The sequence below is a fragment of the Panthera tigris genome, chromosome B3 (genome assembly GCF_018350195.1).
Source record: "Panthera tigris isolate Pti1 chromosome B3, P.tigris_Pti1_mat1.1, whole genome shotgun sequence".
In the NCBI taxonomy this organism is placed as follows: domain Eukaryota; kingdom Metazoa; phylum Chordata; class Mammalia; order Carnivora; family Felidae; genus Panthera; species Panthera tigris.
Window position 1 is genome coordinate 84,748,413 of NC_056665.1, and position 14,519 is coordinate 84,762,931.

The 14,519-nt window shown below is 35.2% G+C and overlaps 1 protein-coding gene and 1 non-coding gene across 9 annotated transcripts in view; one reads left to right on the top strand and one right to left on the bottom strand.

Moving 5' to 3' along the window:
- Positions 1–14,519, bottom strand: part of RALGAPA1 (Ral GTPase activating protein catalytic subunit alpha 1) — a 269,354-nt gene that overhangs the window by 230,459 nt on the left and 24,376 nt on the right. The gene's annotated exons all lie outside the window — the stretch shown is intronic.
- Positions 11,324–11,468, top strand: LOC122239753. Its single transcript, XR_006219149.1, has one exon. It is a non-coding gene; the product is annotated as a U12 minor spliceosomal RNA (small nuclear RNA).

Here is a 14,519-nt window from a genome sequence, read left to right on the forward strand (position 1 = left end):
TTGTCCTGGGTGATTAAATTCATGAAGATAAATCTAGGGATCTTCTCTTGTACAAATGTTTAAGATGTTTGTTTTTATCTTTCAAACATATATTATTCATTATTCCTTCACTATGAAAAGAAGTAATACAAAAAACAAAAGTCCTGCTGGAAACCACACTAAAAACCTATTAAAATTTCAAAGCAAGCAAAATCGTTTTAAGATATGTAGTTTATCTCCTTATCAAACTGATGTTTCAAAGTAACTGCAGAAAAGCTCCTGACATGTGATTATGGTTACAACTGATAACAAGATAACAACTCCCAGAAATAAAAAGGAAGACAAACACTAAAAGAAGCATTAGTAAGTGACCGTGATCCCAAAATAATTATTTCTAAGTCTCATTCAACTCTATAAAGTAATACAATAAAAATTATTCTCCTGCCTCCAAGGATTCCACAATAAACACAGAGAAAATGAGAGAGTGAAAAAAAAGAATCTAGTTTACACAAAGATACAATGCCTAATTTAAGAGCAAAGTCAATTTTGTGTTTTATTAAATATTATACTGTAAGGTAACTGTGAGTATAAAACAAAAGAAAAAGTTATAACCACTTATGTTTAATGTTTTACATTTGCATGAACAACACTTTGACAGTTACCTATATGCAATCTTACTCCACAAATTGTTTTTGAAATAAGTTTATTATCTCCATTTCATAAGAAAACTAAGCCTGGAAGAAGACAGGCAACTTTCCAAGGTCACACTAAACTACTAAATGGCTCCAAATCAACTGTGTCCTGAATCAACAACACTAGAATAGGCACACTTCAGGCAGTAGTCCACAGCATAAGACAACACTCTGGCCATTTTAAATCAAACTGATTCTGAAAGAATGGTATTTTTCAAGAATTATTTGAAAGCTACACAGAAGGGGCGCCTGGGTGGCTCAGTCGGTTAAGTGTCCAACTTCGGCTTAGGTCATGATCTCATGGTTCGTGAGTTTGAGCCCCACGTCAGGCTCTGTGCTGACAGCTCAGAGCCTGGATGGAGCCTGCTTCAGATTCTGTCTCCGTCTCTCTCTGGCCCTCCCCCACTCGTATTCTCTCTCTCTCTCTCTCTCTCTCTCTCTCTCTCTCTCTCAAAAATAAACATTAAAAAAAATTAAAAAAAAAAAAAAGAAAGTTACACAGAGGCTGAGGTGGATTATCTGAAGTTTCAGAACTGGTAAATAATAAAAGATACCAAGAATTAAGAGGATTTAGTCCACTCATATGCACACTGCCCTAAAGTATCTCTCCTTACATTGGCTAATTATATCCTCCCTAACTTCATCACAATACCTAAAATTTCACTCATTAGATTCATTTGTGCAAGCAAAGCATTCCAACACCTAGTGTAAGCAGTTAAACACTATTCATGTAAATCATTACAAGTTGCTTTCCTCATAACATATAGCAAAGAAGGAAAAGAATTCTGATACATTTGTGAAGATGGGGAGTAAAGAAGATAATATTTACTGAGCATTACTGTTTTCTAAGGATTGAGCTAAACACTTTTCTTTCAGTTTTCTGAATTCTCATAGAAACTTTAAACTTTTATCCTTTAAACTTTAAAGGATAAGTCCTATTAGCTTCATTTTACTCTTCACTTAGTTTATAAAAGATAAAAACTAAACTAAAAAGATTCAAGAAAGCCAAAACAAAACCAAGTTGGTCTAAGTGTAAGGTAAAACTCTATGTCTTATTCCATGCCACTTTGCAAGACAGGTAAATGGCTGTGATATTAAAATTTATGGCTAAATAGAACACTGAGTGCTAAAGGAAAAGTGTAAGAAAAATCATTGGGAAAATGTTAGCAACACTGATTAATTAAAACTTTAATTTTAAAAATTAAAACTTTGATGTGCTCAGTAAAGGGGGTAAGCATTCCATTTTCTTTTTTCCTCTTTTTCCATCTCCATTATGAACTTCTCTTCCTCTGTACCCTCCCTTTAAATGCTGAGGTCTATGAGGAATATGTCCTCTTCCACCTTCATTAAATACTGCAACTTGAACTCTATCTACATACAAAAATACCTCTCAAAGCCATGGCTGCTATTTCACACCCTCTCTTGAGTATGAGTCTTATACACTACCTATCCAATTACATCTTCCACAGATACCTCTCACTCAACTTGCCCCCCAAATGAATCCACCTTCCTTCACCTTCTCTAGCTTTTGAATGAGTTTGAAATGAATTTCAGCCTTCAAAGAGAAGTTGGTAGTACCACCTATCTCTGAAGGCTGGCATTCACTTTCAGACTCATTCCCCTCTCTTTTGGGTTCTGTCCACCATCCCACCCCACCCCACCCCATCCCTCAACAAATAATTCATTTCCTTGCCAAGTTTACCTTCCTAAATACTTCTGCAATACATTTCTTTCTCTCCGTTCCCTACTGCCCACCACCCCCCATCATTTAGTTTCATACCTTGTGGTCTCTTGCCTGAATTTTATTAGTCTCTTATCTACTAGCTCTCACGCCATTCTCGCCTTTTTATCCATCCTCCAAATATTACTACCAGAATAATTTAACTGTATCATTGATCTGCTTCCAGGGCTTTCCAATGCAAACAAGATAAACCCCAGGCTCATTCAGATGACATACTAGCACTATTTTTTTTTTCATTCTGAACTACTCACTACCTTGTCTATTACCCACTACACAGTAAATAATGTCACAAAATAAATTTACATCCATACAATTAAATAGATAACCACTAAAAATATTCATTAAAAAAACATTTTTATGAAATGGAAAATGTTAATAAGAACTTCTATTTTAAACAAACAAACAGAAATAGACTATCAAATACAGAGAACTGGTGGTTGGCAAAGGGGAGGGAAATGGGAGCAATGGGCAAAAATAGGTGAAGGGGATAAAGAAGTATAAACTTCCAGTCATAAAATAAATAAGTCACTAGGATGAAAAGTACAGTACAGGGAATATAGTCAGTAACATTGTGATAACTTTGTACAGTGACAGATGATAATTATACCGATCATGGTGAGCATTTTATAACACATGTAATTGTCAAAACACTATGTTGAACACCCGAAACTAGTAATAATATTGCATGTCAAGTATATTTCAATAAGAAATAAAAATTAAAAGTATAGAAATTAAAAAGTTAAAAGCAGGTTAGAAGTAATATCATTGAGTTGGTGGAAGAAGGCAATTCAAAAATCTTCTCCATAAAAGCAATGAAAACCAAAAACAGTAAAAAATTAACATTTTTAGAAACCTAGAAATTAACCAGAGGATTATTAACAACCAGGAACATTTGTTCAAGGATAATGGATAAATCTTAATAAGAACAGTGAGCTTAGCAGCATCTCAAACTTACCCTATTCCCATCCTTCTCTCCCCCCCTCCATAACAGCCTTGAAAAGCAATAGCCCACAATCACAGTCAAGAACCAATACCCTAATCAGTCCCTGGAGGAGTCAGAACAGGACAGGAGCCTTTTCAAACCCTCAACTTAAGACAATTATCAGTATTTGACTTATCTAGCTTTTCCCTGGACAATCCCACTTGCAAAAACTGTCCTTATTTGACTTAACTCAGAGTCCACACAATCCAACAGCCTCTTCCCTGAGAACATCTGTTGAAAACAATCAGTGGCAACTGTTTAATAACACAGCAGCCTGAGGCAGTAATCACTGATGAGGCAAATAACAAGCTAACCAATAAAAAAAGATAATAATAAATAAAAACCAGGTGCGCGCGCGCGCACACACACACACACACACACACACACACACACACACACACACACACACACCCGAAAACAAAAACCTTAAAAAGAAAAGCTAGGGAATGAACTATCCACAGGGAACGTTGAAAATCTCAGACAATTTAATGGGAATACACAAGGCCATCTGTATGCATAAGGCTGCAAGCATGCTCTGGAAAGACTAGAAAAAGACCTAGGTTTTCATCTCTGGCTGACCTTCAGATTCTACACAAGAAGGATGTGAAAACTAAAACAGAATTGTAAACTGTCTGGTTAATACTGATCGTGTCCCCGATACACACACAGAACCCTTTGGCAAAGACTAGAAGACTTACTGATCCAGGCTTATATGAAGTCTCTATTCAATCATTAGCAGACCATGAAGATAAACAAGCAAAGTTCTGGTCATGTAGAAGGAAAAAACAGACTGCAGAGAGTTAGTTCAGTAAAGTCATTACAGAAACTCACAGCAACAACAAACAAACAGAAATAACAACAACCCCTGGGAAGGAAGCAGAAACTGGTTGCCAGAGTTGCTACATTATTTAAAATATCAAGATATCAAGGCACCTGAGTGGCTCAGTCGATTGAGTGTCTGACTTTGAGGATCTCACAGTTTGTGAGTTAGAGCCCCGTACCCGGCTCTGTGCTGACAGCTCAGAGCTTGGAGCCTGCTTCGGATTTTGTGTCTCCTTCTCTCTGCCCCTTCCCCGCTCATGCTCTCTCTCTGTCTCTCAAAAATGAATAAACGTTAAAAATTTTTTAAGTAAATAAATATCAAGATATCAACAAAAATTGCAAGACACACAAAAAAACAAAGTATGTGCCATATAAAGGACAAATTAAAGTTAACAGAAACTCTCCCTGCAGAAGCACAAAAATTAGATTTAATAGATGCCACCAACTATTTAAGTATGATTAAAATAACAAAGGAAACCATGTCTAAAGAATTTAAATAAGCACAGCAAATACACAATGCATTAAAAAAAAATCATTCACCACGATCAAGTGGGATTTTTTTCCTGGGATGCAAGGATGTTCAATATTTGTAAATCAATCAACATGATACACCATATCAATAAGGATAAAAACTATATGTCATTTCAATAGACACAAAAAAGCATTTGACAAAGTGCAACATCCATTCATGGAAAAAAAAAAAACAACAAAGCAAGTTTAGAGGGAACCTCAACATAATAAAGTCCTTATATGAAAAACGCACAGCTAACATCATACTCTATGGGGGAAAACTAAGAGCTTTCTCCCTAAGGTCAGGAAGAAGACAAGGATGTCTGCACTAACCACTTTTATTCAACACAGTACTGGAAATCCTAGCCACAGAAATCAGACAACAAAAAGAAATAAAAGGCATCCAAATTGATAAGGAAAAAGTAAAACTTTCACTACTTGCAGAAAACATGATACTACATATATGACACCCTAAAGACTCCACAAATAACCTACTGGAATTGATATATGAATTCAGTAAGGTCACAGAATATAAAATCAATATACAGATATCCACTGCATTTCCATTAACTAATAATGAAGTAGCAGAAAAATTAAGAAAACAATCCCATTTACACTGCACCAAGAATAAGATGATACCTAGGAAAAAGTGTAACCAAAGAGGTTAAAGACCTGTACTCCGAAAACTATAAAACACTGAGGAAAGAGATTGAAGATAACACAAAGAAACAGAAAGACATACCATAATCATAGGTTGGAAGAATAAATATTGTTAAAATGTCTATACTACTCAAAGTAATCTACATATTTCACGCATTCCCTATCAAAATGCCAACAGCATTTTTCACAGAACTAGAACAAACAATCCTAAAACTTGTATGGAACCACAAAAGACCCTGAATAGTCAAAGAAATCTTGAAAAAAAAAAAAAAAAACTGGAGGTATCACAATTCCAAACTTCGAGTTATATTACAAACCTGTAGGGACCAAAAGAGTATGGTACTAGCAAAAAAAGAAAAAAAAAAAAAAAAAGACACACAGATCAAAGAAACAGAATATAAAGCCCAAAAATAAACCCAGAATTATATGGTCAATTAACCTTCGATAAAGAGAAAAGAATATGCAATAGGAAAAAGTCTTTTCAACAAATGGTGTTGGGAAAACTGGACAGCTACTTGCAAAAGAATGAAACTGGACTACTTTATTACACCATATACAAAAACAAACTCAAAATGGATTAAGAATCTAAATATGAAACCTGAAAGTATAAAAATCCTTGAAGAGGCACAGGCAGTAATGTCTCTGACATTGGTCATAGCAACACCTTTCTAGATGTGTCTCCTGAGGCAAGGGAAACTAAAGCAAAAATAAACTATTTGGACTACATCAAAAAAAAAAAAAAAAAAAAAACCCTTCTGAACAGCAAAGAAAACAATCAACAAAACTCAAAGACAACCTATTGAATGGAAGAAGATATTTGCAAATGGCATATTCAATAAATGGTTAGTGTCCAAAATGTATGAAGAAGCTATACAACTCAACACCAAAAAAACAAATAACCCAGTTGAAAAATTGGCAAAAGATATGAACTGATATTTCTCCAAAGACATACAGATAGCCCTTAGTCACATGCAAAGATGCTCAACATCACTTATCATCAGGGAAATGCAAATCAAAACAAGGCGATATCACCTCATGCCTGTGTGAATGGCTAAAATCAAAAACTTAAACAGTAAGTGTTGGCAAGTATGTGGAGAAAAAGGAACCTTGTGCACTGTTGGTGGGAATGCAAACTGATGCAGCCTCTGCGAAATACAGTATGGAGGCTGCTCAAAAAATTAAAAAAATAGAACTACCCTATGATCCAGTTATCACACTACTGGGTATTTACCCAAAAAGAACAAAAACACTAATTCAAAGGGATACATGCACCCCTATGTTTATGCAGTATTATTTACAATAGCCAAACTATGGAAGAAGCCCAAGTGTCCATCAATAGATGAATGGATAAAGAAGATGTGGGGTGTGTGTGTGTGTGTGTGTATGTATGCACATATATGTGTACATATATGTACACACACAACACACACACACACATATATATATATACACACCATATACACACAATGGAATATCATTCAGCCATAAAAAATGAAATCTTGTCATTCGCAACAACAGATAGATCTAGACAATATAATGCTAAGTGAAATAAACCAGTCAGAAAAAGACAAATATCTTATGATTTCACTCATTTGGAATTTAAAAAACAAAACAAATGAAGAAAAAAAAGGGAGAGAGACAAAATGAAAAACATCTGAATCGTCAAAATAAAAAGTTAGCTAAGCCAAAGACAGGTTAGTTGATTATCCAGTCTGAGGAAGAGTATGAAAAAATAATGAAGAAAAATGAACAGAGCCTCAGAGCCTTGTGGCTCACCATCAAACATGCCAATGCGCGTATAATAGGAGACCCAGAGCAGAGAAAAAAGAAACAAATCATTATTATTTCAAGAAATAACAGCTGAAAACTTCCTGAATTTGACTAAAAACATTTGTGTGCATATTCAAGAAACTCAATAAAATCCAAGGGGAATAAACTCAAAGAAACCCATATCACATAAAACTGACATATCACAACAAAACTGTCAAAAGACAAAGAATCTTGAAAGCACCAAGAAAAAAGCAACACATCACTTAATAAGGAAGCCCAATAACAAAAATATCTGATTTTTCATTAGAGAGCATGGTGGCTAGGGGCACCTGGTGGCTCAGTCAGTTAAGCATCCAGATCTTGATTTCGGCTCAGGTCATAATCTCATGGTTTGTGAGATGGGGTCCTGCTGATAGCACAGAGCTTGCTTAGGATTTTCATTTTCTCTCTCTCTCTCTCTCTCTCTCTCTCTCTCTCTCTCTCTCTCTCTCTGTCTCCTTGCCCTTCCCCTGCTCTTGCTCTCTCTCAAAATAAATAAATGAACATTAAAAAAAATGGTGGCCAGAAGGCACTGAGATGATATAGTCAAAGAGCTCAAAGAAAAAGGCTGGCAACCAAAAATTCAATATCTACCAAAACTTAATTAAGGAGAAATTAAGATATCCCCAGGTACACAAAAACTAAGAATTCATTCCTAGCAGACCCACCCTATAAAAAATATTGGAGGGAGTCCATCAGGCTGAAATGAAAGGATTCTAGATTAATTCAAATCCATAGGGAAAAAAATACTTTGACATATAATGAAAACACATTTATGGCATTCAGCTAAAGTAGCGCTAAATGGAAAATTTACAGCTTTAAATGTCTAAATGAAAGTAAAGATCTAAAAATCAATAATGTAATGTTCCACCTTAAGAAACTAGATATCAAAAAGTAAAAGCAAATTAATGCTAAAACATGCAGAAGAAAAGAAATAATAAAAACTAGAATGGGAATATTTGAGATAGAGGAACATACACACACACACACACACACACACACACACACACACACACACAGAAACATCAATGAAACCAAAACTGATCCTTTGAAAAGATCAACAAAATTGACAAACCTTTGGCCAGACTGTCCACGACAAAAAGAGAAGATTCAAATTACTAATTTGGACTGGAAAAAAGGACATTACTACCAACAGTACAGAATTTAAAAATATCATAAGGGAATACTATGAGCAACTATATGCTAGCAAATTACATAACCTATAAGAAATGGACAAATTCCTAGAAAGACATAAAGTACCAAAACTGACTCCAATAAGAGAAAATCTGAGATCTATAAGAAGTAAAAAGAAGACTTATTAATAAAACTGATGTGAAAGAAAAGCCCAGAACCAAATGGCTTCATAGGTGAATCCTGTCAACATTTTCAAAAAAGAGAGAACACTTTCCAACTCACTCTATGAGGCCACTATTATTCTCATTCCAAAATCAATCAAAAAAACTACAGATCTATATTCCTTATCAATCCAGACACAAAAATCCTAACAAAATACTATAAAACTGAGTATGAAAAATATAAAAAGTACTATACACCATGACCAAGTGGGATTTATCCCAGAATGCAGGGTCAGTTCAAATCCAAAACTCAGTCATTGCAATACATCATATCAATATACAGATAAAAACCCACATATAATAGTCTCAATAGACACAGAGAAAGTGCTTGGCAAAATCCAACACTGTTTCATGATAAAGACACTCAAAAACTTAGGAATAGAAAGTAATTTCCTCACCCTGATAAAGGGCATCTATGAAAAATCCACAGCTAACTTCATACTGATTGGCGAAAGACTAAAAACTTTACCTCTAAACACATGAACAAGACAAGGATGTCCCTCCCCTTTTGCTACTGTTACTCAACAGTGTACTGAGAGTGCTAACCAAAGAAATTAGACCTGAAAAAGAAATAAAAGCCATGCATATTATAAAAAAGAAGCACTTAATCTCTATTCACAAATAACATGATCTTGGATATTTAAAAAAAGTCCTGAGGAATTTACTCTCTCACACACACACACAACTGTAAGAGCTAAAAAACAAGTTCAACTAGGTTGCAGAATACAAAATGAATACACAAATCAACTGAATTTCCATCCACTAGCAATGAATAATCCACAAATGAAAATAAAAAAACAATGCCATTTACAATAGCATGAAAAGAATAAAATATTTGTGAATAAATGTAAAATTTGTACACTAAAACTATGAAATATTGCTGAGAGATCATAAAGACCTAAACAAACTGAAAAACATTACTTGGTCATAGACAAAGAAGTAATACTGTTAAGATAGAAATACTCTCTCAAATATATCTAAAGATTTGATGCAACCTCTATCAAAATCGTTAAGTGGCTTTTTGCAGAAATTAACAAACTAATCCTAGGGGTGCCTGGGTGGCTCAGTCAACTGAGTGTCCGACTTCAGCTCAGGTCATAATCTCGTGGTTCATGAGTTCTAGCCCTGCATGGGGCTCTGTGTTGACAGCTCCGAGCTTGGAGGCTGCTTCGGATTTTGTGTCTCCCTCTCACTCTGTCCCTTTCGAATTCACACTCAGTCTCTCTCTCTCTCTCTCAAAAATAAACATTAAAAAAAAAAAACCCTTATCCTAAAATCCATAGGAAAATACAAGGAACCCAGAATAATCAAAACAATCCTGAAAAAGAACATCAAAAGCTACAAATTTCCAGTTGTAAAATAAATACATCACGGGGATGTAATGTATAGCATGGTGACTATTCCTAATAATACCATATTGTATATTTGAAAGTTGCTAAAAGAGTAGATCTCAAAAGTGCTCACCAGAAGAAAAAAAAATGTCTGTAATCACATATATGGTGATGAATGTTAACTGGACCCATTGTGATGATCATTTCACAATATATACAAATACTGAACCATTATGTTGTATACTTCAAACTAATGTAATGTTATAGGTCAATTATACCTCGCTTTTAAAAAAAGAAAAAAAAGAATAAAAAGACCAGATGCTTTCAAATTTCTAAACTTACTACAAAGTTACAGTAATCAAAACAGTGTGGTATTGGGACAATAGATATAGAGATGAATACAACAGAATTAAGAGTCCAGAAATAAGCTCTTACACTAATGGTCAAATGATTTTCAACGCAGGTATTAAGACAACTCAACTGGGATAAAAATATGTGCCAAAGAATGAGGTGGATGGAGTGCCTGGGTGGCTCAATCGGTTGAGCAACTGACTTCGGCTCAGGTCATAATCTCACGGTTTGTGAGTTCGAGCCCCGCGTTGGGCTCTGTGCTGACAGCTCAGAGCCTGGAACCTGCTTCGGATTCTGTGTCTCGATTCTGTGTCTCCCTCTCTCTCTGCCCCTCCCCGACTCATGCTCTGTCTCTGTCTCAGAAATAATCATTAAAGGGGCACCTGGGTGGCTCAGTCAGCCTGAGCGGCTGACTTTGGCTCAGGTCATGATCTCGCAGTCTGTGAGTTCAAGCCCCGCGTCAGGCTCTGTGCTGACAGTTCAGAGCCTAGAGACTGTTTCAGATTCTGTGTCTCCCTCTCTCTGACCCTCCCCCGTTCATGCTCTGTCTCTCTCTGTCTCAAAAATAAACGTTAAAAAAAAATTAAAAAAAAAAAGAAATAATCATTAAAAAAAATTTTTTTAAAAGAATGAGGTGGAATCACTATCTCATACCATACACAAATTTAACTCAGAATGGACCAAAAGCCTAAATGTAAAACAAAAATTATAAAACTCTTAAAAGAAACATGATCTTGAACTAGTCAATTATTTCTTACTTATGACACCAACAGCACAACCAACAAGGGAAAAAATAAACTGGACTTCATCAAAACTCACAACTTTTTTTGCCTCAAAGAATACTATAGAGAAATTAAGACAATCTACAGATTTCTGAAAATACTTACATATTAAACATTTTATAACGGCTTACTATCCAGAATATGTAACTCCTAGAACTCAACTATAGAATGAAACATAATTCAATTAAAATTAGGCAAAGGATTTGAATAGACGTTTCTCCAAACAAGATACACAAATGGCCAATAAACACATGCAAAGATGCTCAACATCATTAGCCATCATGGAAATGTATATCAAAACCACAATGAATGCCTTAATGAGTAAGGAAAACAATGATTCAAGGTGACACCCAAATTCTGACTGCTAATGTGAGACAAATTTTTGAATGGGTAAAGTTTGCCCCTAAGGTGACTTGTCTACTTTGCAAGATGCCTTGGAATCGCCATCTGCCCGTGCCCCACTTAACACTGAAAGAGCAGAGTGGTATGAAGATAAGACTGAAGAAATGCTTGTTTCCCATAAAAAACTGGATCGGCCTCCAAGGAAAAAAACAAAAACAAAACAACCACGATGAGACACCACTTCCCATCCATTACAATGGCTATACTCAGAAAGATGGATAATAACAACCATTGACAAGCATGCAGGGAAATGTCTGTACACTGGTGATGGAATATAAATGATACAGCTGCTTTGGAAATGGTCTGGCAGTTCCTCAAAAAGTTAAATACAGAATTACTGTATGACCCAGCAATTCAACTCCTGGAATAGTATATACCCAAAATTAAAAACAAAACCATATAAATGTTTGTACATAATTATTCCTCATAGTCAAAAAGTGGAAACAACCCAAATGTCACCAACTGATGAACAAAATGTGGTATATCCCTACAACTGAATTACTATTCAGCCATAAAAAGGAATGAAGTACTCTTAAATACTAAAACATGGATAAACCTTGAAAACATTATGTTAAATGAAGGAAGCCAAACACAAAAGACCACGTATTTTATGATTCCATTTATACAAAACATCTAGAGTAGTCAGATTCATAGAGATGGAAAGTAGATTAATGGTTGCCAGGGGAAGAGGGTAAGGAGACATGGGGAGAGAATGCTAAAAGATGTAGATTTATGTTTCTTTCTTATTTTGATAATCTATTCCTTTTAGTTAGTCTTATATTCAACTCCTTGACATCCCAATTTGTGAGATCTGCTCAACATTATCTGGCTAACTGAATCTGAAAGCTAGAACTTCTAGGCTAGTCTGAAAAAGAATATGAAAAAGAATTTAAAAAGTGCTGAAAAAAAGTACTTCTTTTCTAAGTCTAGAAACACAAACTGTTCTATCACCAATTACTGATGTTTACTGTGAACAAATGCATTACCTTCACTTTTACAGGATCAAACACTAGCTAGCTCTTAGTATACTGCTATTATATAAAATAATGTCTCTCTCTTTCTTTTAGTTGAGTGGTCAGAAATAGAAGAGCAATCAAAATACATTGCTACTATCATTCTGGATCCAGTTCTAGACCTCTCAAATAGAAAATAATTTCTCACTTCCCTACACTCAAAGGCATCCTTTTGCATACTGAAAATAAACATAAGCATGTTTGAAAAATGTATTACAATGAATAAAGGAAAGTAAATGCTATTACAAATTCCTACCATCTTTCTCTTTTATACTCATTTCATATTTGACATGATTCTTTTATTGTGCCATCAACCTCTTTATTCCTTTGCAGGTGCCTGAAATCTAGCAAAGCACTATATATTTATTCAAATGGTTGCTCAAATCCATCATCTTCAAAGGAGTTTTAATTTTTTTTAATGTTTATTTATTTTTGTGAGAGAGAGTGAGCAGAGGAGGGGCAGAAAGAGAGGGAGATATAGAATCTGAAGTAGGATCCAGGCTCTGAGCTAGCAGCACAGAGCCTGACACAGGGCTCAAACTCACAGTCCATGAGATCGAACCCGACGCAGGGCTCAAACCACAGACTGTGAGATCATGACCTGAGCCAAAGTCGGATGCTTAACTGACTGAGCCACCCAGGTGCCCCAAAAGTGTTTTTTTTTTTTCAACGTTTTTTATTTATTTTTGGGACAGAGAGAGACAGAGCATGAATGGGGGAGGGGCAGAGAGAGAGGGAGACACAGAATCGGAAACAGGCTCCAGGCTCTGAGCCATCAGCCCAAAGCCTGACGCGGGGCTCGAACTCACGGACCGCGAGATCGTGACCTGGCTGAAGTCGGACGCTTAACCGACTGCGCCACCCAGGCGCCCCCCCAAAAGAGTTTTAAAGAAATAAGTTACAGCACAGAGGCATAATTATTTTCCTTAAAGATATCTTACAGTAAACGGCATGTTTATGAGCAGCAACTTCTTGTAACAATCAACTTGCCTTTATAAGGCTCCAAAGACAACTGATGGAAAAGGAAAGGTGATTGGGAACTTTGAACCTTCTGGTTTAAAAGAACTCAATGACAACATATTTTTGGTAACATAAATGTACCTTTTACTAGCAATTTTACTTCAAAATAGTTTTGGGTGGGGAAGGAAAGAGTACTGTTGCTAGGTAACACAATTTAAGGATTTCCTTGTGTTTAACTGAAATAAAATACCAACAATGAATTTCCTTTCATTCAAATCCTGTTTCCCCAAAATGTAACTTATAAATAATTTTCTAATTTATCCCTTTTTAGTAGTTTAGAGACTGAAAACACAGAATCTAAACCATTATCATTTGGCCATTTGCAACACGGATGGAGCTCAAAAGTAGAATGTTAAGCAAAATAAGTCAGTCAGAAAAAGTCAAATACCATTATGATTTCGTTCATATGCGGAATTTAAGAAACAAATGAACAAAGAACATAAAAGACAAACGAAGAAACAGACTCTTCACTACAGAGAACAAACTTATGGTTATCAGAGGAGAGGTAGGTGGGTAGATGGGTTAAACAGGTGATGGGGATCAAGGAATGCACATCTCATGATGAGCACTGGTGTTGCTTAAAATTGGTGAATGACTATATTGTATACCTGAAACTAACATGACGCTGTATCTTAACTAATTAAAATTAAAATAAAAATTAAAAAAAAGATCATTCAGGGTTTTGTATTCTATTTCTCAAGAACAAATTCTTACTGAGTTTGAATAGGTCATAATATCTTTAATTTTATCACTTTTAACATTCCAATCAAAATTCAAATAATGTTTTAAATTCTTCCCATAAATTGTGTGCTTCAAATCCATTTTTTCATGTAATCTTCCAATAATACATGAAGTGTTATTATTTTAATTTTATAAGATATGTAAAGTATCTACAAAAATAGTAGGTGAATAATATAGGTGAGATCAGAACCTGGATATTCTGACTTTCTCCACTATATCCCCCTACTTACTAGATTTTTAATACTCAAGTTTCTAGGGATTAATTACTATCTCTCACACTAGTCTGTTACAAGAATTAAGTCAGGTAACACATGTGAAATGCTTTGTCC